The sequence below is a fragment of the Pristis pectinata genome, chromosome 4 (genome assembly GCF_009764475.1).
Source record: "Pristis pectinata isolate sPriPec2 chromosome 4, sPriPec2.1.pri, whole genome shotgun sequence".
In the NCBI taxonomy this organism is placed as follows: domain Eukaryota; kingdom Metazoa; phylum Chordata; class Chondrichthyes; order Rhinopristiformes; family Pristidae; genus Pristis; species Pristis pectinata.
This window is the reverse complement of record NC_067408.1, coordinates 29,995,201-30,019,949: the sequence shown is the minus strand read 5'-3', so window position 1 is coordinate 30,019,949 and position 24,749 is coordinate 29,995,201. Positions and strand designations below refer to the sequence as shown.

General features: G+C 37.9%; 2 protein-coding genes across 5 annotated transcripts in view; one reads left to right on the top strand and one right to left on the bottom strand.

The window, feature by feature from the left end:
• Positions 1-3,340, bottom strand: part of LOC127569133 (CCR4-NOT transcription complex subunit 6-like) — a 58,410-nt gene extending 55,070 nt beyond the window's left edge. The window contains exon 1 of one of the 4 annotated variants that reach the window (XM_052013505.1): positions 3,215-3,340. The gene's annotated coding sequence lies outside the window, so the exon portion shown is untranslated. Of the gene's footprint in view, positions 1-2,578; positions 2,725-3,136 lie in introns of those variants that run through there. The other 3 variants (XM_052013507.1, XM_052013508.1, XM_052013506.1) reach the window with 3 other exon arrangements.
• A 14,676-nt stretch (positions 3,341-18,016) lies between these two features.
• LOC127569131 (glutamine--fructose-6-phosphate aminotransferase [isomerizing] 2-like) overlaps positions 18,017-24,749 on the top strand; it is a 51,699-nt gene continuing 44,966 nt past the window's right edge. The window contains exon 1 of the mRNA XM_052013504.1: positions 18,017-18,082. The gene's annotated coding sequence lies outside the window, so the exon portion shown is untranslated. The remainder of the gene's footprint in view (positions 18,083-24,749) is intronic.

Sequence of the window (24,749 nt, the reverse complement as noted above, 5' to 3'; positions counted from 1 at the left end):
TTCTACTTTTATTTCATATTTCCAGCATTCAGCATTTCACTTTTGAAAACTTTTGCTAAAAAACACCAATCAGGTCCTACTTCAATTTGGCAAAGGTTACGAATTCCTCATCAGTGTGATCCGTCTGCAATGTTTGACTTGTTCGATCACACCAACTTCCTGCAACACCTCACTACTGTCATCTTGCTGAGTAAAACTTCTTTCACCTGGATCTATTCTTACTTATGCAAGTGTGGCCAGAAAAATCACAACCCTGTGTTCTCTTCCCACGTTACCTCTGATAACCTCCATGAATCTATCCTTGTTCCCCATTTCTTATCCATATGCTTCTCCTCGGCAACATTATCCAAAAGTGTTGTATGAATTTTCATATGTACATGGATGACACCAAGCTTTACCATGTTCCATTGCCTCAAAATTGCTGAATCGCTTGTCCAAAATCAAGTGCTGGATAAATATAAATTTCCTTGAATTATCACCAAGGTTTTCACCTGCTACATCTGTCATAAATTCTGATCTCTAACCAAATCTGCCACTTTCCCTAACAACTATATGAAACCAAGGATACAACTAATCTGATTCAGTCATATTTGTGTGACCACCCACCCCACCCAAGTTTCATTTCAGACCATACATATCACAAAGACTTCATATTTCTGCTCCATAACATCACCCTATACATTCCCTGTTCCAGTTCATTTGTTGCCAAAACGCAAGCCTGCATTAGATCCAGCCTTCACTATTCTAACATATTCTTGGCCAGCCTCTTTCATTTCACCACCTGTAAACAGGAGGTTGTCCAAAACATTGCTGCTTGTATCCTAATTCACACCAAATCCCATTTACACATCAGCACTGTACTTGCAGACTACTGTATAAACCACATCTTAATTTTAAAATTCTCACCCAAATCTTATAATTCCTTCATTGTCTTGCCCCCGTTATCTCTAAATATTGGTTCAACAATCCATTTAAACTCTTATTCATCCCAATTTCAATTGCTTCACCATCGGCAACCATGCCTCCAGTTATACCCCCATCTCTCCATTCTTCTTTCATTTAAGAGGCTCATTAAAATCTAAATCTTTGACCAAGCTTTTGGTGACCAACTTTATGTATCCTTCATGGATTTTTCTTTGAAAAGCATCTTGTAATGATTTTGCTATGTTAAAAGTACTAAACAAATATCAATTGGAAATATTTAGCATCTGTGAAGAGAGAGACAGTGGAAGTTTCAGGTCCACGACCTTTCATCAGAAGTGGAAGTCCATTGGCCTGAAATGTTAGCTATTTCTCTCTCCATATATGATGAGTATTCCCAGAATTTCCTATTTTTCATTCCAGCATATGCAGTTCTTTGCCTTCCGTCAGACACAAGTTGTTGAGATCATGAAAAGTATAAAAAATAAAAGCATATTTACTCTGTCAGCTCATTTACTCTGTATACTCATGAGAAAACTTGCTATTTAGTACATAAGGAATTCCAACAGAAATTGTTGTGCAGATGAAATTTACTAAGTGACAAAGAGTTGGAGTGGTTATGACTACAAGATGAAATAAAATAGCCTCTTCGCAGAAGAGGTCAAGAAGAGTGCTAAAATCCAGTCAATCAAACAATAAGTGTACGTCCAGCACCTTTCAGCCACAGCAATTTTCTGTTTTCTTTCAGCAGTTGAAAGGAAGGCCAACTGAAGCTATTAAATTTGATATTTTTGATAAATTAAACAATTTTGTTTACTGTTCAGTGAAGCTATAGCAATTAAGTACAAATTTTTTTTTTAAAACCTCCATAAGTTAAGTTTTTTGCTGTGTTTTTATCTAAGCACACAAATATACTGGGGAATTCAAGTGCCCAACCAGAAATATAAATGGAAATAATGATAACTTTAAAGTAGATAGATATTTAGTGGTAGGTAGGATGGAAAATATACAAGCACATTGAAAAGGACAAAGAATTGGCAATAAATGTGAGCAGTTCACAATGTAAATATCATAAATTCATTTGTGACAAATCCTATGCTTCTGAATGCAAACTTGAACTTTTGTGAACACATATGGACAAATAGAAAAAACATTTCACTAAAACGTCCAATCTACAAAGCAAACTCTTTAAAAAATGTCTCTTTATGTTTACACCTCATCAGGTTAAGTATTTCCTGCATATAATAATTCTTAATGTTTAAAGTGCTATTTCCACCTGTAATTCACGTTCCAAAGAGTAGCTCAAAAGAATATTGAGCAACTGCACGTGATAAATAAACATTGGGGTTTGGTTTTCCTTGGGACTACCGTCAAAGAATACTGTGAATTACAATTAAAATTTATTATTGCAAGATGCACACACAGCACAAGTTCGTCGTTCTATTGGTTATCTAATTCGAAGTCCGCGTCTATGAAGCAAACACCTAGTCTTAAAAACTTAACTGGTATACTAGATCAAGTTAAAACATATGCAGTATAATAAAAACGTGGTAGTAAAGTCAAAGGCTTGAGAATTACACAGGAAAACTATTATTTTTCAGCCAAATATAATCATTTCTTTTATTTTTTTTCTAACACACTAACTGCATTCACTTACCAAATGATGGTATGAAATGCAATATCATACACAAAAAGATATAATAATTTGCTGACTGGCTGATTACCTCCAAATCTCGCATCCCTAGTATTACCATTATTAAACTAGGACGCAACAAAAACTACGTTCGAAATCAACCTACCTTCATTGCGGATGTCCTGCCCCTGAACTACACCCATTGGCCCTGAAAAACCCGCCGCTCACCGCATTGGTGAACGACCTGCCTTTGAGTGGCATGTACGCCTGTCAATCAAACCAAACACACACTTCCGCCATAAAGCTAGGTCACTCTGTCGTTCAAATAAAAGCTCCCCTCCAGTACCAAACAACGTGTAGGCCTCACGTTTACTACATAAAAGAAGCGACTTAGTTTTTCCATCCAACCAAGACTCTGCAGACTTCTAAAGAAATATAATACTCTAATAAAACGAATGATGTCGACAAGCTTGAAAAAATAACTAAGTTATCTTTTAAAAAAACTTGAGTTGGAAGTTTTGAATTTAAATATAAAACCTCGCTAGATTCAGAGCTCATATGTTTACATATTACAATAAATACCTTTTGATTAAGCAAAGCAGGGAATTAATGAAACCTTAATCCAATAGGTTGGAAGTGAAAAAAAACATTCTTTTGTACCTGCGAACACATAACAAAAGTTCTAGACCCTTCTTGCTTTCGCCTATAAACCCAGCGAGCCCGTTCTAAAAGCAAACAATCATCATGGCGCCCGCTTTCCATTATTTCCCGGAGAGTTTCCCCCGCCTCGGGGCGCGCTGATTGGCTGCGGCGCGGACCGTACCATTCGGCCTCGCGTGAAGAAAAACAAACGGAGGGAGGAGGAGCGCGGGCGGGAAGGGCTCGTGGTTGCAGCCGAGGGGCGGCTGTTGGCGGCGCGGGTCGCCTCGCCAGTAACCGACGGAGGGAGGTGGGAGAGGCTCCGGTGAATGCGTCGAAGGTACGAGCTCCGCGCCTGTGAACTAGTTCATTCTCACAGTCGCGCCTGTGGTCTCTTGTGGAAGAAAAGGTGGATCGTCGGAAATGTTCACGCCGCCGCGCAACTTGGTTAACTTTTGAATACTATTGCTGGGACCACGGCTGGTGTTCGATTTATTATCGGCGACTTGCCGTGAATCTTGAAAACAGATTTATAATTGTAACGATTTAGTGGCGCCGAATGTAGGTAACATATTGGGAGTGGCTTAGGTCGCTATCGAATTATATATGTTCTCCCAACAAACTGGGTTGTAAGTTTATTAGCGAAGAGCATCAAAATATTCCTGCTTAAAACTCGAAATTAATTTGGCTTCTCGTAATTCCGGCCCGGAACTAATCATATTCATTAGTCGTGATTCTATACTCCCAACTGTGATCTACTTGCTGTAACAAACTTGTCAGTAGTTTCTTCTGCATACTCTTCCCATGCCTTCAACACCTGAATTCTGGTTCGAAATAAAGTGCTGGAAATCTTCAACGGGTCTTCAGAACTACGTCTAAGGGTCTCCCATCTGAAACGTTGGCTCTAATTCCCTACCCAGCAGTTAGATTCCTTTTAGATTTCCAGCATCTGCAGTTTTTTTTTGATTTTCACTGAACTCTGGTTGCTGCTGAAGCCACGACCTCGCTCCACAAAGGTGTTATGAGAATTTGCCGAACATCCCATTCCACTCCATTTCCCTTCATGGATGCTGCCTGGCCAGCTGAGTTCTTCCAGCATTTTGTGTGTTGCTCCACTACCTTCCAGCTCTCTTTCTCCATCTATAAATGGTATATTTGCTTTCTTTAGATCTTGACTCTTTCATCACGGGAATTTTTGCCTTCTAGACCATTGACTTTTTTTTAATTCACATGATGCCACCTTCCATCCACCTCACTGCTTTAGATTAAGCCAACTGCAATTTCCCAGCCTTGTGCTTTATTCTACCTTTCTACCATATTTGGTTAATTTAAGTCCATAAGACACAGCAGCAGAATCAGACCATTCAGCTCATCGAGTTTGCTCCACCATTCAATCGTGGCTGATTTATTATTCCTTTTCAACCCCATTCTCCTGCCTTCTCCCTGCAACCTTTGATGACCTTAATAATCAAGAACCTATCAACCTCCGCTTTAACTATATTCAATGACTCTGCCTCCACAACCATCTGCGGCAATAATTTCTGCAGATTCACCACCCTCTGGCTAAAGAAATTTCTCTTCATCTCTGTTCCTTGTATTTTGAGACTTTTTTTTCTCCCTCCTGGTCTTAGACTTTCCCATTACTGTAAACATCCTCTCCACATCCACTCTACCCAGGCCTTTCAATACTAAGTAAGTTTCAATGAGATTCCCACCCCCAAAAACCTTCTAAACTCCAGCAAATACAGGCCCAGAGCCCTCAAATGCTCCTCATGTTAACCCTTTAATCCCCATGATCATTCTCGTAAACCACCTCTGGACCCTCTCCAACGCCACCTTGGATATGGTGCCCAAAACTGCTCTCAATACTGCAAATGTGGTCTGACCAACACATTATCAAGCCTCAGCATTACATCCTTGCTTTTATATTCTAGTCCTCTCAAAATAAATGCTAACATTGCATTTGCCTTCCTTACTACTGACTCAACCTGCAAGTTAACCTTTAGGGAATCCTGCACTAGGAGTCCCAAGTCCCTTTGCACCTCCGATTTCTGAATTTTCCCCCCATTTAAAAAAAAATAGTTTATGCCTTTATTCCTTCTACCAAAGTGCATAGCCCCACATTTTTCTGTGCTATATTCCATCTGCCACTGGTTTGCCCATCCAAGTCCTTCCGCAGATTCCCTGCTTCCTCAGCGCTACCTGCCCCTCCCACCTATCTTTGTATCATCTGCAAATTCAGCCACAAAGGCATCAATTCCATCATCCAGATCATTAATGCATAATGTGAAAAGTAGTGGACCCAACACCAACCCCTGAGGAACACCACCAGTCACTGACAGCCAACCAGGAAAGGCCCCCTTTATTCCCACTCTGCCTTCTGCCAGTCACCCAATCTTCTATCCACGATAGTACCTTTCCTGTAATACCATGGGTTCCTAACTTGTTTAGCAGCCTCATGTGTGGTAATTTATGAAAGGTTTTCTAAAAATCCAAGTAAACAACACCCATTGACTCCGGTTTGTCAATCCTGCTTGTTACTTCCTCAAATTCCAACAGATTTCTCAGGCAAGATCTCTCCTTAAGGAAACAATGTTGACTTTGGCCTATTTTATCATGTGCCTCCAAGTACCCTGAAACCTCATCCTTAATAATGAACTCTAACATCTTACCAACCACTGAAGTCAGGGTAACTGGCCTATAATTTCCTGTATTTTGCCTCCCTCCCTTCTTGAAGAGTGGAGTGACATTAGTGATTTTTCAACGCTCGGGGAAAAATGTTTTCTTTTAATTGTGACACTGTTAGTAGAGCAGCTCCAGGAACTTGGGTTTAGTCCTTGATTGCTGTCTGTGAGGAGTTTGCATGTTCTCTTTGTGGCCACATGGGTTTCCTCCCACATCCCAAAGATCTGCAGATTCATAGATTAATTGGTCACTATAAATTGTCCCTTGTATTTCAATGGATTGCAAATTTTGGAGGGAGTTGATGGGTATGTGGGGAGAATAAAATGAGTTAGGGTAGGATAAGTGAAAAATTGTGTGTTTGATAGTGGGCGTGGACTCAGGCCAAAAGGCCTGTTTCCATGCTATAACTTCCTGTGCATCGATGATTTCCAAATAAGGCTCTTGTTGACCACAGCCTTATCTGTAATATTATTTCCACCTCACTCTTAACCCCTCAAAGTTTTCTGTTCCTTGCTTTATATGACTGTCCCTTGCTCCAACTATCCCAATGGTACTACGCCATTCAGTTTGAGATCATGCCTTTGTGTATTTCCTCCGATTCCAACAACCCCCTCTCTGTCACTTTTCTCTTTAATAGTCTCTTCACTTATTCCTTTTTTCCAATCTGCTTACTAAAATTCCCTCCCTCTCCAGCATGCCTTCAGGATTACATAGCTCTGTCCACAGTATGTATTTTTTATTGTTAAGCACGCATGTTGCAGCTTCCTCTGTGCTAATATTTCCCTCTCCAGCTCATTAGCCAATTAGAATATTTATTTGTTGAAGGTGTGACTTAAATATATTCTGCTATATTCATGCAATTCATCTGCAATCTCAGATGTCATTGCTTGTCACATTGTTGGCACTTCATTCATTCAGCAACAAAAACTTGTAATTATATGGTCCTTTTTTAATTTAGTAAAATGCTCTGAGGTAGATTCACAGGAGTATTAGGAAACAAAATTTGCCACAAAGTAAGCAGATACTAGACATATTAGACAGCTCATTTATTGATTTAGTTTTTGATGACCATCTTTGAAGAGGAAACTAAGGTAGAAATAATAAGGGAAGCAATTACAGAGTTGAAGGCAGAGCTGTTTATGTTGGTGCAATTAAAACTGCAAATAATCAAGAGGGTCAAATTCAGCAAATATAAAGAATTGCAAGGAGGTAGAGAGGGGTGAGTCACTATCTCTCTGACCTCTTTTACCCTTCTGCCTTCCCTTTCTTCTCCCTCCCCACTTCAGTCACACTTTCCTCTTTTACCCCCCCTCTCTCCCACCTGAAATCACTCTTGTTTCCCCCAACCTTCCCTTCACTTCTCTTTCCCCACCCTCCCTCTCTGCCCTTCCTTCTTCCTCTTTCCACCTGTCTTCCCACCTTCCCTCTACAGTAGTCTGGAAAATCCTCCAGTCTGACACCAGTAAAATCCTGAGAGTTCCAGATAATCTGAGTTTTTCTGTTCAATTCCAGGAAGCAAATTTTGCCGGCTAAATGAACAGAAATATAATAGGAATTTTGCATCATATAATCCTTACGTAGTTTGAAATGTTTTACAAAGAAGTAACGCAATCTGCATTTGGTTTCTCCTGATGTCAGGGAGACCACATCATGAGCACTGCATGCAATCACTAAACTGGAAGAAATGCATGTGAAATGCTGCTCCACAAAGAATGACTATTTGGGCCCATGGATGAATGGGAAAAGAAGAGGTGAAAGAGCAGGTATTGTACCTCTCACAGTTGCATGGGAAAGTGCCATAAAAAGTGGAGCAGTGGGTAGAGATGTAAGAACAAACTAGTGATTCATGCACTCAGTTTAAATCCTGGTGAAAGCAGTTATATGAAAACACACTTATCTCCATTCCATTGTAGGTTTCTTCACTACAACTTTGTATTTTCTTAACTCATTAGACGTAATGATTATGAAATTAATAGCACAGAAGCTGAGAAGAAATAATGAATTCAATGTTTAGTCACAAGGGGAAAAATGAACAGAGAAACAAAAATGTTGTTTATTAAAACGTTTAATTAGAAAACATTACAAAAAAGCAACAAGAAGGAATGAAATTCCACACTTTTATAGTTAACAATAAAGTTAACAATTAGCATTTTGTTGAAAGGAATTTAGATTTGAATTGATTTAATTATTGTAGACCATTTCCTTCATATCCTGCAATTATGGGAACTGCTCAATGGGGAACCAGGCACCAGATGTTGTTCTACAAGTGAAAAGTAACTGCACATCTCTGACCACAACTTTTGACTTTCCACATTTTAACCACTTAGTTTCTTTCACTTGAAGTTAATTCATATTTAGATAAAATGTCTAGCACTATTAGTCTACATGCAGTTTCTTTTGGGCTGATGCTCCCAGATACATGAAGTTCATCTCTATCACAAAAACTAACCAAAAAATCACTAACACAAGGCTGCCCACCACCACCTTTAACATACTTCAATCCAGTTTAACAATCCTGTCCAAAAACATAAAAATAAAATTGCTTAAACATAAAGCATGCTAATTGTGGAAACCTAAAATTATAAAGGAATATCCAGGAAACAGTCAACAGATAAACTTGCATCACTGGAGAAAATAGAAATGCCAAAAAGGTTTGTTGTGAGTGCAGAGATGAAAATAATCAGACTTATCTGTTGTCTCCACAGAGATGGACTATTTGAGATAACCTGGACAATGGTCTTAGTATGAAATACTTAAAGGAATAGGAAATTGAAATATAGAACATTACTTTAAAATAAAGCTGTAGAACAGAAGGATATATTCAAATTAATTGTAAATTGACTAATATCAGGAAAGTTTTAATAGAAAATTCTTAACACAAGTAAAGGTTTCCAGACAAAGGCCGCAGAAACCCTGAAATTATTTAAGAAACACACAGTGCTGCAATAGAAATGCATTTAGAAACTTGATGGTGAATATTTTGGAAAAGAAGGTAAAGAAAAAATGAGGGCTGGAACAATTTGTGCGTAGATTATTCAGACATATGAACAACTTTGTTATAGCTAGAAGTATGGGGTTCAGAATTTTTTTTACTGACTTATATAACATGAAATTTGTTGTTTTGCAGCAGCAGTACAATGCAAAGATATATAATTTCTATAAATTACAAAAATAAATTTATAAAAGAGGAATAATGAGGTATTGTTCATGGACTGTTCAGAAATCTGTTTGCAGAGGGGAAGAAGCTGTTCCTGAATCCTTGAGTGTGAGTCTTCAGGCTTCTGTACCTTCTCCCTGATGGTAGTAATGAGAAGAGGGCATGTTGCAGATGGTGAGGCTCCTTAGTGATAAATGCCACCTTCTTGAGGCACCGCCTCTTGAAGATGTCCTCAATAGTGGGGAGGGTTGTGCCCATGAATGAGCTAGCTGAGTCTATAACCCTCTGCAGCCTCTTGCAATCCTGTGCTTTGGAGCCTCCATACCAGGTTCTGATGGAACCAGTCAGAATGCTCTCCACCATACATATATAGAAATTTGCCTTTGGTGACATACTGAATCTCCTCAAACTACTAACGAAGTAGAGCCACTGGTGTGCTTTCTTCTTGATTGCGTCAATGTGTTGGGCCCAGAATAGATCTTGAGATATCGACACACAAGAACTTGAAGCTGCTCATCCTTTCCACCCCTGACTCCTCAATGAGGACTGGTGTGTGTTCTCCCAACATCGCCTTCCTGAAGCCCACAATCAATTCCTTGGTCTTGCTGACGTTGAGTGCGAGGTTGTTGTTGCGACACCACTCAACCAACCGATCTATCTCACACCTGTACACCACCTTGTTGTTATCTGAGATTCTACCAACAACAGTGGTGTCATCGGCGAATTTATAGATGGCACTTGAGCCATCTCATATTTAGATGGCCATCTATAAACCTTGTCTTATGAATTAGAGTTCATTCATAAGACAAGGCATTGCAACATATTCATACATAAACCTTGATCTGGTCAAAAACAGTCATGGCGTTCCAGTACAATATTGCTTGTATAATACTTCCATTTGTAAGGATATACTTTATGCTCTGGAACCTTTTGAAGGTTTTTCCCATGTTGATTCTCTCACCACCTCAGAAGAGGCCATTCAGGGCTTTTCCATTTTAGTGAGCAGCAGTGCTACTAAGCCATTGACCTTGTGTAATCTTCAAGTCCCTCATCCAGATTGCACTTCTTCCCCTTGCTAAATGCTGCTTCCAAATTGTGTTCAATGTAATGTCAAGTTGCTGACCCAATCCTCTCTTTACTTGCCTGTGCTGCCAAAAAACTGAAGGAATGCAACTATTACATCCCTCAATGGATGGAAGTAGGATAAATATGGCAATTACAGATCAATTAACAATAGCATAAAGAGTAACTAAAAGAATAAGTGAAGAAAATTAACAGCCACTTGGGCGATAATCTAGTAAATTACATATGAGTGACTTTATTTGTTTTTGAAAAGTGGCAAATTGACACTGCAGTTCATATTATGTATATGGACTTCCAAATGGTACTTGATAAAGTACCGAACATTGAAATTGTAAGCAGTTAGAAGCCTGTGGGATAAAAGTGGAAGGAGCAACATGTTCACAAAGCTGATGAAGAAATTAAAGTTGTGTTGAATTTCTCCTTTCTGGATTATGGTCTCATTCCCCAAGGTTTGTGCCAGGATCACATCCGTTTTTGATAAGTATTAGTGACTTGGACTCCAAGGGACAATTTTAAAATTTGCATGTGATGTAAAAGTTGGAAATATAGCAAAAAGCAGGGAACTAGAGACCTCAAAATGCTATATACAGGCTGTTGCAATGACTGGAGACCTGGCAGATGAAAAGAAAGAGCTGAAGCATTTTTCTTGGAAATATATAAAAAAAATGCATACAAAATTATATATTTTTAAAGTGTGTACAAGAATTGACTTGGAGTGTTTGTGCACAATTCTTTGAATGTGACCGAGCAGGTTAACAAAGCACTTAACAGAACATGTGAAAGCCCTTTGTAGGCTTCATAAATAGAGGCATAGAATACAAAAGCCAGGAACTAATTAAAAGTACTAATTTGGACCCAGCCATTTTTGGGCACCACACTTTAAGAAGGGCAAGGAGTTTTACCAGACATGGAGGATCATAGTTCTTGTGTGCTAAAGCAACAAAGGCCAAGAGGAAATTTGATTGAGGCATTTAAAATCCTGATAGGTTTAAGCAAAGTGGAAAAAAAACTGATATCAGTGGCTGAATTGCCAACAAGTGAAGGGAGCAAGGTAATTGGCTAAAGAAATAAACACTGTATGAGATAAAACTTCATGCAATAACTGCTTAGGATATTGAATGCATTGCCTTATAGGGTGGTGGGATGTGATTTAATAGTATCTTTAGAATTGGATAAATACAGAAACAGAAAATATATATTGTTATATATTGTAGGGAAATGAAACAAAATGGATTGTTCCCTGAAGACCTGGCACAAATACAACAGGATTCACTGTCTGGGCTGAGCTAACCCTTGAGTCCATGAACTGTTGTTGGAAAATCAGGACAATTTTATTATTAGGAACACAATTGAAGATTATCTGTGAAATAAATCTCACTTATGAATATTATAAAAGTCATATGAATAACAACAATAAAGAATCAAACAATTACAACCACTTCTGTCAGTTTGATACAAAGGTCACTGTAATAAACAATGGTCTAGAGTTGTTGGAATTGTCAGCAGTTGCACTTATAAGTGCCACCACTTTCAGGATTCCAGCATATATGTGATCGTTAAAGACCAGAACCTGTTTGCTGGTGTTTTCCCCACTGCTCTGTAATAAGTTCACAGAGTCCAACATTGGAGCACGACCTTGGAACAAGAACAGAACCTTCATTCACTTGCATGCAGAGGAAAATTGCAGGAAACCTAGATAAGTTTTAACTTAATTATATTTTTTGAATTGTTTATCTAAATGTTTTTAACAATATTTGTTTTGGATTTTTACAATTATTTTTAAAAGTTTGAATCTTTTTTCAGGGTTTTGCGATGTTTTTGAATGTTTCTGAATGTCAAAAACATTCACTATTCTTAATTTTGATACTCACGTGGGGCCTCATAATTGACAGTAGAACCAGTTTGTGCAACAATCTGGGCTTTGACTATCAGTATTAGGTGAGTATAGATTTTTATCATAAATCAGCGGCATGTGTGGACAGTTGTAGTTGACTGTAAAGTTTTCAAATTCTCACACAATGGTAGCCAGTGAAACAAAAGTGGTGGTAGGTCAAACAAAAAAGCTCGCTGGCCCACTGCAGGGAGGAACAAATGGTGAGCAATCTACAGTTAGAGCTAAGTGTCAGTGCCAGCAAAGCCAGGAGCAAAGCTTTGCCAGCTGTAAAAGAGAAGTGATTTTAACAATTTTTTTAAATGTCTCTGAATTTGAGACATTTCCTTCATTCTAATAGTTCTTAAACAATTAAAGTTATTAAAACATTTAAAATCATAAGCAGATAGAAATAATAAAAAAACATATATAAGACAAAATAATTACAAATATCTCTTTACTACCCTCTCTTAATCTGGGGGTTTAGAATCTCCATTGAATTTATTGAGATTACAGAACCTGTGGCAGGTCTAAACTGGCATAAGATCTAAGTAGTAATTCCCTGGAAAACTGCTGGTGAATCTCACCAAAGTGCAGAGTCTAGTGATGGAATATAATGACAAGTGCAACCCTCAAGTCTATAAGGAAGTACTGGATTCTGTGCACAGGCCTAAGTTCAAGACTGGCTTCAATTTACATGGATGGGTGCCAGCTATTCCAATCAGAACTGCTGGCCACAACTAGTATGATTCAGCCCATGATGTTTTGTAACTGAGGGTGGGTTTCTACTTTGCTGGATGTAGTGCAGCTGTGATAATGTTGGATATATTGCAAGAAAATATGTTAATGTCAGCAAATGGAGATGATTATACATTAGTAGGAAGGTTGACTCATTTTTGTAGAAGCCGAACCCTTATGCACTCATGTGGGTCATGAAACTAAAAGCTTGGACACCTAGGTTGAATAAACTGTTTGCGTGAATGTCCTTGTTGTTATGGAAGTGTATTTATAGAAGCTTCCTGTTAGGTTGTTATTTCAATGTTTAGTGATGTGGATATGGCCAAAGGGATGATTAGTCCACTGAAAAATTATTATGAAAGCTTTAAAGATGATTATTTACTGTTCTCCATCTTAACTGTTGGGACATATTCAACTGATTAATTGCTTGAATGTTTGTTTAAAAAAAATTAATTCACCACTAATATGGAAAAATGTGAATTTATTTTTATAATTTTCATCATTACATTAAAGATTGATTTACAAAGTTTAATTTTTCTTATTGTGATACTTAATTATATACATGCACACATACACATACAGTGCACCTCATCCAAAACTCTGATCTTTTGGGAAAGACAAATAAAAAGATTAAAAATGTGACCAGTGGTGTACTACAGAGGTCAATATTGGGATCCTTGCATTAATGCTTGGATGCTTTATGCTGGGAGTTCCCTAGTTGCCTTCAACAAACCCTCCTCCCCACTGCCCTACATACCCTTTCTAAATCTAAAATTTTAGATGTGCATGGATAGAGATCAAATGAATGGGGTCTCTGATCTTAGCATTGGTGTAATTTCCCAGCAAAATGCTGTGGATTCCAGCATTAGACTCTATGCTGGTGAACCACCAGCCACAGCCAGCACAATTTGGCTCCTTAACCTCAATCTTGCAGACTTTGAGTCCACTAGGATGGGAAGGTATCCTCAAAGGTATTTCAAATGAGGCCACTTGATTGGAACTTAGAAATAAAAAGAGGGTGTTACGAACCAGCAACAAAAGAAACACACCGAGTCATGATTCAGTGTTTAAAAACTACTTTATTAACAGCTACTTATGATAATAAGAAAAATAAAAGTAAAAATGTTAGAATGTTAGTAGTAAGAATGTTAAACCTTAAACATTAACTCCAAAACTAAACTGTGTGTGTCAAACTCCAAGTCCAGGAATGGTTCTTCAGTTGAACTGAATGGAAGTTCAGTTCAGCAAGCCATGAGGTGAAACATAAGCAAAGGCTTCTTCAACAACCACCGTTGACTGAAGACAAAGCATAGATGTAGAGAGTAATTATGAAATCCAAATATTCCACTTTGGAACCCATACGACACCTCAGTGTTTACTCAGCATTAACTACTCCACTGCATCTGTCTCACCCCGAAAGGCTCTCGAATCATGGCCGTCCACCCAAATACCTGTTTCCTTCTACAGGTCAGCAACAAAGTGAACTCCACTACTTTGTTCCGAAGTATCTGCCACCCCAAAAAGCATCCAAGACATGGCCGTCCACACAAATACCTGTTTCCCTCTACAGGTTAATGACAAAGTGGACTCCACCGGATTACTCCAAAAATCCATACGTGGATTGTAGTGACAGGCACAGTTATTGTTTCTCATCCATTGATAGAGAAACTAGCAGGCTGGTGTCTCTCTCTTCTCTCTTCTCTCTCCCCTCTGACTGACTGCTCCAAAAACGTCATCACATCCTTTATCTTCTATTGACGTAAGCACACAACACACACACACACACACCACTATGCTCTATTTTAAAGGGACATTCACCAATAGCAACCTAGTCCATAACAAGGGCTATCACTTTGCTGGGGGTGTATTACAGGCTTCCAAATAATAAGCAACACTTTATTAAAGTGGAGGTTCTGACTGATTGATGAAATCTTTGGAGAAAGTGACTAATTGTGTTGATGAGGATAATTCAGTTGATATAATCTACATGGATTCATAGACTAGATCCCATATGGGATCCAAGGCAATTTAGCTTATTGGATCTGAAATTGACTTGGTGATAGGAGCAGAGAATGATTGATGGTCAAGAATTTTTTTTGTAATCGGAAGCCTGTGACCAGTGTACTGCAGAGGTCAATACTGGGACCCTTACAATAACGCTGTGGATGTGAATAGATGTTTAGTAAGTTTGCAGATAACATGAAGATTTGTGGTGTTGTGGATAGTGAGGAAGATAGTCTTTGACTATAGGCCAACATTGATCAGTTGGTAAGATGGGCAGAGAAATGGCAGATGGAATTTAATCCTGAAAGATGTAACACATTACATGTTAGGAAGATGAATAATGCTAGGATGTAACAATAAATGTTAGACTTGAGGAAGTGCTGAGGAACAGAGGGAGCTTGGTGTACATGGCCAAGGATCGTGAAGGCAGTAGGATATGGTATTTAAGAAGGCATACAGGATGCTTGCTTTCTTTAGCTAGGGCATAGAACATAAAAGCAGGCGTGTTATGAAACAACTATATAAAATTTAGTTTGGCCACAGCTGGAACACTGTGCCACTCTATAAGAAGGAACATGATTATATTGGAGAGGCTGCTGAGGAAATTCACCAGGATGTTGCCCAGAATGGAGTATTTTAGCGATGAGGAGAGACTGGATTGGCTGGGTTTGTTTTATTTCGAGTAAAGAAAGCTGAGGGAGACCTAATTGAGGTGTACAAAAGTAAGAGGGTCATAGATAAGGAGATGTGACTATCAAAAGACATAGGTTTAAGGTAAGGGCTGGGAGGTTTGGAGGGGATTTGAGGAAAAATATTTTTACCTCAATGGTAGTTGAAAACTGGTACTCACTGCCTCAGGGTTAATGGAGGCAGGTACTCTAACACCATTTTGGAAGTATTACGTGAGTACTTGAAAGCCTGGGGTAAAGAAGGCCACGGGCCAAATGCTGGGATAAGCATTGATAAGTGGTTGATAGTTGTTATGGACATGTGAACTGATGAGTCCTTTTCTGTACAGTATGTCTTTTTGACTCGAAGAGTTGAAGTATACCAGCAGGTGGCACTGTGTTCTCAGATGTGCAACATAAACTTAACGGAAAGAAAAATATCACATTTTATTCAGCCTATATGTTATCATTCCATAAAACCGTGCTTGCATTCTTACATGGATACCTGCCCCCTCACCTCCTTGCCTGCCCTAACTTAAACCACCATACATCTACAAATTGTATTATTTCAAAAACTGAAAACAAAATAACACTTGGGACTTTCATTAAATCTTAGCTGTTTTAAAGTCATTAAAGTGACTAATATTTCATTAATATAATCTGAAGCCAAAATTCAAGTGCAGCTATTCAGCTATTTACATTTTTAGCTTATCCTTGGTACACCAGTGCAATTAACTATCTTTCATATTGTAATAAATGATTAGTTTATAATGTAATTTTCATAAAGTAAATTTTATTTTATTAATTTTTGCAATAATCATATTCATTTTTTCAGAAATGCCTTTAAATAATATACATTGTTTATCAAGAAGAAGTATTCCTCATTAAATCTAAATAATGGTTCTAATAATTTAGAAAGACAGGCTCAAGGATATGAACAATTAAAATATGGACATAGACAAAAGAATTAGAGATAATATGGGAAGGCAGTTTTTTTTTAATCATGTAAGTTTCTCTGCTCAGGAATGCACTGCCTGAAAGGAGTGGTGGAAACAGATTAAGTAATATCATTCAAATGAGATTTGGATAAATGCTTAAAAGGAAGAAGTTTATAGGGCTGAGAAGAAAGAGTAAAGGAGTGGTTTTAATAAGATTAGCAAAGGTGCGATACACTTAATTATCTCCTTAGGTACTTTATGCTTCTATAATCACAGAATGGTTTCAGCATGGAAGTAGGCCACTCAGCTGGTTGAATTCACAGTGGCTCCATAAAGGAGCAATGCAGCTAGTCACATTACTGTGTTATTTCCTTGTACCTTGAAAATTCTTTCCTTTTAGATACTTATCCAGTTCCCTTTTGAATGCAATCATTGAGTCTGCTTCACTTTTATCCTATTAGTGTATTCCAAACCCTCATCATTCACTATGTTAAAAAACAATTTCACTTATAATATTTAATTGATACCAAACATATACTAAACTGGCTCATCAAAACAAGCATCTACAAAATAATTGTTAGAGATCTGCATCATCTGTATCTTTAGTAACTTTGTTCACCAAAACAAGATTGAAAATAACAAGATTGAAAATAACAAGGATATAATTCCCTCTATCCTCACTTTCCACCTTGCCAACCTCTACTATTTCTGCCAGCTTCAACATGATCCACCATCAGATATGTCTTCCCCTCCACTCCCCTTTCACCATTTTGTGGGGACTGTTCCTTCAGTGGCCTTCTGTTCCATTCTTCCATCTCTATCAAGCATTCCTCATTTCATAGCACTTTCCCATGTGACTGTGGGAGGTGCAACACCTGCCCTTTTACTCTTCCTTTCCCACCATTCAGGGCCCCAAACAGTCCTTCCAGGTGTAACAGCATTTCACTTCTGCATCTTCCAGTTTGGTTTATTGTGATGGGTGCTAATGATATGAACTCCTCAACGTTAGTGAAACTAACTGCAATCTGCAAAGGTGACCCTGAGCTTCAAGTTGCCTATTACATCATTTCTTCATTCCACTCCCACTCTGACATCTCTGTCTTCTCTCTCCTGTATTGCTCTAATGATGGTCAATGCCAGTTCAAGGAACAGTACCTCATCTTCACAATGGGCAAGTTATGACCCTGGGGACTTAATATTGTAGAGCAATTTAGGTTAATCCTGCCCCCTCCACAACCTCCATTTATTCAACAGAAATGACTGTACCTTTGTTTCAATTTATTGTATTTTGATTTGTTTTTGTAGCATTTTGTTCCAGCTTCCAGTTTTTGAGGAAATTATCACCAGACAACTTTGTTCCATACCCTATCACAGATGCTCTCCCTGTTTTCTTCACCTCTACCTCCTCTGCATCTTCTCACATTTCCAATTCTGATGAAGAGTCCTTGGCCTAGAAAATAGGCTTTATTTCTCCACTGATGCTGCCTAACCTGCTAGGTGCTTCCAACGTTCTCAGTTTTTGTTTTAGATTACCAGCAGCTAGTGTTTTGCTCTAATTGTAGCTATTGATTGGCCTGTTCTTTCCTTCATTGCAGAAGAGAAGCTAAAATAGAAGGGATCGGGAGAAACCAGATGTGGTCCATCCTGTCCAGAGAAGATGAAGCACTGAAAATAAATAGAAGTTTCAGCATGCCGAGCCATTAGAGTTCAAGAGATGAGGACTATCAGCAATTCATACATCATACTGTATGTGATCTCCTTAATTTGTTTTGACAGTTGAATAAGTCCAATTATCTAAACCTAAATGCCAATTCTATTAAATTGCATTCCACCCTTTTGCCTGCAGGAGCTCCAAATTTTATGGGAGAAGTTCTTTTCCATCTGGCTCATTACAGACGGTGTGGTTAATCAAATAAGTGCCAGTTGATATTACATGATTCTCACTCTCCTAAGTTTCTAGGGCTCCACATAGAACAGATCTTGATGTCGACAACCTTGCAGGCATACTTATGTATCACAAAAGATTCCATTTCAGTGAAGGTCAGGTGGCTGATGACTATCACAACACATAAAGCAGGTGGCTACTTGATGAAAGATTGCAACCTTACTATTGCCATTTTGAGATATTCCTGGAATAGGCAGAGTTACTGCTTGAACTGAAATTGATACCAGATTTCTATATTTCCTTACAACATTGAAGTAAGGCATTTTGAACAATCGTCTATGCTGGCTCACAGCACAATACTATTTCTCACTAATTTTCCCTACAACATATTCTCCTTCATTCTATCAATTCCCCCACTTCCTTTCCCCCACCATCTACATAATAGGGACAGTTTACTGTGGACAGTGAACCTGCACTTCATACTTTTGGATGTGAGAGTAAACCGAAGCACCCAGAAGAGATCCAAGTGTTCACACGGAGAACCTGCAAACTCCACACGTCACCGGAGGTCAGGATTGAATCTGGATCACTGGAACTGTAAGGTAGCAACTGTACTGGCTTTAGCACTGTACCACTCGCCAACAGCAAACCACTCTCTGGATTAGGACAGGAATAAAATTTGGCTTATTTCTTCCTGAGAAAGGTAAGTGCCACTCAACTGTGCTGTAGCCAGGAAAGAGTGCAGTTCAACACTCTAAAAACCAAGTCTTTAATGTTGTTTCCAGAATGTGAAGAAGAAAATGTGATTGAGGCTGTTGAGGCAGAATTTTCAGGTAAATGCATCATTTGAGTATCTTTGTGAACAAGCTAATGGTCTTGCCTGTAATTCTCTAACCTCTGCCTTTGTTCAGTGCCGATTTCCCCAAAAAGTATTCCAGTGAAGGCACAAAGGGTTTAGGAACAAATGAATTAGAAGCAGGAGTAGGCCATTCAGCATCTTGTGTCTGTGATCTCACTCAGTAAGATACCATCAGATCAGAAACCTCAACTCTGTTTCCTCACTTATCCCCCAGTAAACTTTCATCCAGTTATTTATCAAGAATCTATATACCTCTGTCTCAAAAACTATGAAAGACTTTGCTTCTACCATCCTTTAAGGAAGATAGTTCCAAAGACTCAGGACATTGAGAGAAAAAAAAATTCACATCTCTGTCTTAAATGGGCGTACCTTATTCTCAATGAACCCTGGTTTAAGATTCACCCACAAGAAGAAACATACTCTACACATCTACCCTCTTAGACCTTAGATACTTAAATTAAGTCATCTTTCCCAACCTGTATGGACACAAACCTAGCCTATCTAACCTTTCTTCATAAGACAACCCATCTTTTCCAAGTATCAGTCTATTAAACCTTCTCTGAGTTGCTTCCAACACATTTAGATCCTTCCTTAAATAAGGAAACCAATACTGTATACATTCCTTCAAATATTTGGTTTCACCAATACCCTTTATCTCATTTCTTTCATTTTCAATTCTATTCAATTCCCTTAGCAATAAAGAACATGCTGTTAGCTTTCCAAATTACTTGTAGTATCTGTACACCAGTTTTCTACAAATGTGAACTAGGATACCCAGATCCTCTGTATCTCAGAGCTCTGTGATGTCTCAACGTTTAAATAAAATGCTCTTTTAAATTTTTCCTGCCAAAATGGGCAATTTTGCATTTCCCACATATTCTCCCTTTGTTAGATCTTTGCCCATTCACTTAACCTACCTATATCTCTTTGTAGCTTTTTTTATGTCGTCTTCACGACTTACTTTTCTACCCATCTTTCTGTCATCATGAAGTATAGCAACTATACCTTCAGTGCCTTCAACCAAGTAATTTATATTTTGTCACGAACCAGCAACAAAAGAAACACACTGAGCATGATTCAGTGTTAAAAACTATTTTATTAATCACTACTTATGATAATACGTAAAATAAAAGTAAAAATGTTAGTATGTTAGAATTCAAAAATGTTAAACCTTGAACGTTAACCCCAAAACTAAACTCTTTGTGTGTGTGTGTGACAAAGTCCCAAACTCCAAGTTCAGGAATGGTTCTTAAAGTTCAGTTCCGCAAGCCATAAGGTGAAACATGAGCGGGGCTTCTTCAACAACCACCGTTGTCTGAAGATAAAACGTAGACGTAGAGAAACATAGAGAGAGTAAATACGAAATCCAAATGTTCCACGATGGAACCCAAACGACACTTCAGTGTTTACTCGGTAGTGACTTCCTCACCCCGAAAAGCATCTGAATCGTGGTCGTCCACACACAAATACCTGTTTCCTTCTACAGGTCAGCAACAAAGTGAACTCCACCAGATTACTTCCAACTTCCATACATGGATTTCAGTGGCAGACACAGTTATTGTTTCTCATCCATTGATAGAGAAAACTAGCAGGCTGGTGTCTCTCTCCCTTCTCTCTCTCTCTCTCCTTCTGCTTTCTTCAACCACGTCATTACGTCCTTTATCTTCTATTGACGTAAGCACGCCCCACACACACACACACACACACACACACACACACACACACACACACACACACTCTATCTTAAAGGGACATTCACTGAGTCCGTAACAATAAATTGTAAAAAGTTGAGTCCTAGCACCAAATGGCATACCGTGCATTATAACTTGCCAACCAGAAAACGTCCCATTTATTTCTACTCTGTTTCCTGTCAGCCAGCCAAACTTCTAGACATGCCAAAATGTCACTTCCTGCACCATGAGATTTTAATTTCAACACAGACTATAAAATGCCTCCTGGAAATCTGTGTATTGTCCATCCACTGGTTCACCTTTATCTGCAGCATGTTACTTCTTCAAACAACTTAAATAAATTAATCAAGCATGATTTCCCCTTTACAAATCCATGTTGATTTTAACTATCACTTTGAATTTTTCTAAATATCCTGCTATAGATCTTCAATAATAGCTTCTAATATTTTCCCAATGACAGATGCTAATTGGCCTGTCGTTTTCTGCTCCCTTTTTTGAATAAAGTAGTTATTTTGGCTATTTTTTCAATCTACCAGAGCCTTGCACAAATCAAGGGAATTTTGAAAAGTTAAAATTAATTAATCAACTATGCCATAACGCTAAAACTCCAATAATCTGGTATCTGATTGTTCACATATCCTAATGGTTCGGCGTCTGGCTCACTGAGTTCTGTTTCCCATGTGCCCTTTAAACTCACTAAGTTCTGTTTACCCTGCTCCCTTTAAACTCACTGGGGCTCTGTTTCCCACTTCTTCCTTTAAACTCTCAAGAAACTTGATACTATCCAGGGCAACGCAGCCCACTTGATTGCCACCCCATCAGGTATCCTAAACATTTATCCTCTTCACCACTGCCACACAGTGGCTGCAATGCATACCATCCACAAAATGCACTGTAGTTACCTGCCTAGGCTACTCCAACAGCACCTCCCAAATCTACTACCACTCAGGACTAGGATATCAGATGCACGGGATCGCCACAACCTGCAGGTTCCCCTCCAAGTTGCAGCCCACCTTGGTTTGGAAATAAATCACTTATCCTCGTAGTTGTTGGGTCTAAATCCTGGACTCCTTATCCAACAACGGTGTAAGAGTATCTTGACCAGCAGGACTGCAGCAGTTCAAGAAGGTATCACACCACCATCTTCTCAAGGGCAATTAAACAATTAAACACTGGCCTTCCCAGCAGTGCCCAAATCTCAAGAAGTGAATCTTAAAAAAACTCTGTTCTTTCCTTCCTTAATAATTTTCTGGTAAGTTTTTATATTATCCAATCTTCCTACCCAGTACATGCGTGCACAATTATATGCTTTTTTATACTCTTTAAACTAACTTCAGACAATGAGTACTACTCTTGGAATTTTTCTTTTTCCTTGATGTGTATCTATTCTGTTTGTTTGGAACAATGCCCTTAAATGTCTGCCACTACATCTTGATTGACTGATCCTTTAACCTAATTTGCCAGTTCTTTTTCTGCTTTTGCTTTCATGCCTTTCTAATTGTCTGTATTGAAGTTTAAATGCTAATGTAGGATCCATTCTTCGCTCTCTCAAACTGAATGTAAAATGTAATCATAGTAATACCTAGTGATATCTTCTCCAGGAGATCATTAATTAATCTTGTATTGCTGCACTATACCCTAACTAGGATAGGCTGTTCTCTGGTCAACTCCAGAATATACTGATATACTGCTTGAAGGAACTATCCCGAAAACACTATGAATTCCTCATCTTGACTATCTTTGCTCTTTGTTTTTTTTACACTCGACATTGTAATTTACAAATCCCATGATTTTGTCATACTCTTCAACCATAAGACATAGGAGCAGAATTTGGTCATTCAGCCCATCGAGGCTGCACTGCCATTCGATCAACCAACAATCATTATTTCATCTTTTAAACTTTGTCCTCCTAAATGGTTACTGATGGGTAGCCAGTATGACACTCCCACAAGACATTTCTTGCCTTTATTATTCATTATCACTACCTAAACCTCTCCTACATCATGGTTTTCTGAACTTAGGTCATCCCTTTCCATCAATCAACAATGCACTTCTCTACCTTTGCCAAGTTTATCGTCTTTCTTAGATGTATCCCTTAATACTCTGATCCCAATTTACATTACCCTACAGCCACATTTCTGTGATGACCATCTGATCATAATTATTTATTTTTATTTACATCCAGTTCAAAAGTTTAATTCACGCCTTCAGATATAGAACTTTTAGTTTTGTCCTGTTAATATTCTTGTAACTTCTAGTTCCAGATTAGTACCTAAAGAAGATCCTTGTTTCTTGCACACCATTCCCTTTTCTCTTCAGCAGTAGTCTTGTGCAGAGAATATGGAAATATTACATCTTTGACTTTGGAATAGCATATATGTAATATGAATACCAACATCACTGATACAACATTGTTGCATCTTTGAATCTTACTTTTCATGGAACGTCTATAAGAAAATTGTGAGGTGATTTCAAATGTAGAAGGAAAATCTAATTCAACATGTTTTTTGGTGAAGAAATTATTGAATTATCTTCCATCAATTTAGAAAATAAACTAGTTAAAATAAATAAAATGAAAGTAGAAAAACTGATGTATTTCACAATGAAATTAATTACATTGATGCACTAATCTTTAATTATCTAATAAATTCAGGTTTGTTTCTTTTTTTATATCTCTTAAGTGCTCAGCTTCTTTTAGGGTTGCAATCTCTGGCTGGATATTCCTGCAGAATTTAGTCAAGTAAATTCACTTATTTTTTCATAACCCCAGTGATGAAGGATTGAACAATGGTCATTTGAGAGTCACAACTATTTACATTCATTTTGCCAAACAGTATTGTTAAAATCTGTTGAATGGTCTAATTAGAGTTTACATAGATTCATTAAAAAAACACTAACACTAATGTTAGTTTCTGTCAGTTAACCAATCCTCTATCGATTATAATATGTTACCCCTTAATACCAAGAGCCCTTACAATGGAAATCCAAAAAACATAATGTCCGCTGGTTCCCTTTCTCCATCCTGCTAGCTACATTCTCCAAGAACTGTAGTAAGTTTGTCAAACACTATCTCTGGTTCAGGAAACAATGATGACTCCTAGTCATAAGAAGTGTCCATATGCATCTTCCTCAGTTTTACATAAAGGAATAACCAGTTCATTTCTAAATTTAGTTTTATCTAACTATAAATGGGAAACATTAGATAAAAATAAAATGCTGCAATTCAGCTATTATAATGTGATTAAATATTCTTAAGGTAAGTCAGAGGAATTTCTTGAGGTTAAGTTTCATCGTAATAGGTTAAATGGCAGGTAGGTTTAAGAAACCTTTGTTGAGATGTCAGCAGTGGCACATAGACTAAATATCTATTTAAAGTAATGGAAGCAGGCATTGAAGTTGTCACAAAACTATTAATAAATTGTGATAACAGGAAATTGCCATTACAGCCTCAGAACATAATGTAATCTATATTTAGAAAACAAGCAATATATAATTGAATAATTCAGCAAAGATGAATAGATTTCAATCATCTTCTGTATCCCCAGTATTAACTGGATATATTTATGAGAGATTGGTATAAAAATGCAAACTTTTTTAGTTTTATGATTTACATATTTCATAAAAGTTGGTAAACTGGTGTACTATAAGCTTGGCTTTGTGTAAAGCTACCAGTGAGCACATTTGGAATATTTATTTACAGAGTCCTTTTGTATTTCAATGCTTGTCTACTCCTGAACTTCCTAGATTTCTTTTAGAAAAGGTACTTTGGCACGGGATATTTTTCATGTGTGTTTATTTGTATTGACCTCTTTTCTACATTTGACTCAGTTTACAGCCTCAGTTCTCCTGCAGGAGTTGTATGAAGATAAGCAATACTCAATATTTCTGATTTAAGATGCTTGAAAGACGTATTTGGGGTTTATCTGCTTTGATTATTATTTCAAAAAAACTGAAACCACACTTAAACCAATAAAAAGT